General features: G+C 43.8%; 1 pseudogene; it reads right to left on the reverse strand.

The window, feature by feature from the left end:
• Nucleotides 1–446: 446 nt before the first annotated feature.
• LOC130680392 (olfactory receptor 14C36-like) lies at nt 447–1,381 on the reverse strand (annotated as a pseudogene).
• Between the last annotated feature and the right edge of the window lie 314 nt (nt 1,382–1,695).

Consider the following 1,695-nt stretch of genomic DNA (forward strand, 5'->3'; position numbering starts at 1 on the left):
CAGACAAATTAAAACAACCCATTCCTGGGGATTGTTCACATGCCATATGTTCTTTTAACAATAAATAGTTTGTAGTTGTAAGACTTTGGAGCGCTACAATTTGCACTTCTCCAAATTCTTGGTTGAGTTCCAACAGTATAGATCCAGTCCAATTTTGTTGTTTTACTGTATGCACAGGCCAGCTTAGATATCTCCTTCCTCATTCCCATGGCAGGTCCAGGAACTGGTAGGAGTGGGATCTCTTACTTGTAACACTCGATCTTTTACCCAGTGACATATTCAAATAATCCACAACCTTCAAAAAGGAAAGATTTTCATCAATGATACAATTTAAGGTTATTTATTCAATTTACATAAGCTCTATCTACATAATCCTAATCAGTTACCTTACTTTACTGCTGAAAACATAAAGTTCTCTTGGTAATTTAGGTTACCTTCAACATTTCCTATATGTTTCCGGAATAAGACATTCTTTTCATGATTTTCTTGATGCCAAATTTTATTTGTTCAGTTCTAAGACTATAGATAATAGCGTTGAAGAGTGGGGGAATGATGGAGTAGAAAACAGAAGACCATGTCCTGGATGGTGGCAGAGATGGCGGATGGCCTCAGATACACATAAAAGCCTGAGCTGAGGAAGACAGACACCACAAGGATGTGGGGGACACAGGTGGAGAAGACCTTTGTTCTGCCTGCTCCATTTGGAATCTTGAGCACAGTGGAAAATATGTGAATGTAAGATTTGATAATATAGATGAAGCAGCCACCACCGATCTCCAGACCAAAGGCCATGACCATCATCTCATTGCTGGAGGTGTCAAAGCAGGAGAGCCTCAGCAGGGAGGGGATGTCACAGAAGAACTGGTGGACCACGTTGGACCGACAGAACAACAGCCGGAATGTGTTACCTGTGTGCACACCTGCATAGGCGAGACCACTGAGGATGGAGGCCAGGGTCATCTGGACACAGACCTGAGGGCTCATGATCACATGGTAGAGGAGGGGCTGGCAGACGGCCCCATAGCGGTCACGGGCCATGATGGTGAGGAGCAGAAGCTCCACATACACAAAGAAAACCACCAGGAAGACCTGAGCTACACATCCAGCCTTTGAAATGGTCCTGCTGCCAAGCAAGGCGTTGATGCATGAGTTAGGCACTGTTACAGATGTGTAGCACGTGTCCAGGATGGACAGATTTCTGAGGAAGAAGTACATGGGTGTGAAGGCTCCTGTCAAGGGTGGTGACAGTAACAATGAGAATGTTCCCCATTAACTTCACCAAATACATCAGAGAGAAGGAGATGGCGTGCAAAGCCCTTAGTTCACATACATCAGAAAAACCCATGAGGAGAAATGCCAGCATCGTTGTGGAATTTGGCATCAGTGGGTCACACAGCTTGCACCTGGGAAGTAAGGAGATATGTGCTGAACCCAGGAAGAGTCAAGTCATGGGGCGATGCCCTCAGCTGTTTCAGTCCTGACCTCTATGTATTTCAGTCTATAACGATGTCCCTAGTATGTTTGAAGGAAAACTAAGTGACCCTTCATCAGTCTGGATGACATTCTTGTTCTTGTGGGAGTAGTGGAGTGGCAATCAGCCTAATTGCTCAGAAACAACAGACATATAAAAGTTCAATATACATCTCTATATGTTTCATTGGAGAATGCAATTTTCTCATAGTCAAATAGAAATAA

The sequence above is a fragment of the Manis pentadactyla genome, chromosome 13 (assembly GCF_030020395.1).
Source record: "Manis pentadactyla isolate mManPen7 chromosome 13, mManPen7.hap1, whole genome shotgun sequence".
Lineage (NCBI taxonomy): Eukaryota > Metazoa > Chordata > Mammalia > Pholidota > Manidae > Manis > Manis pentadactyla.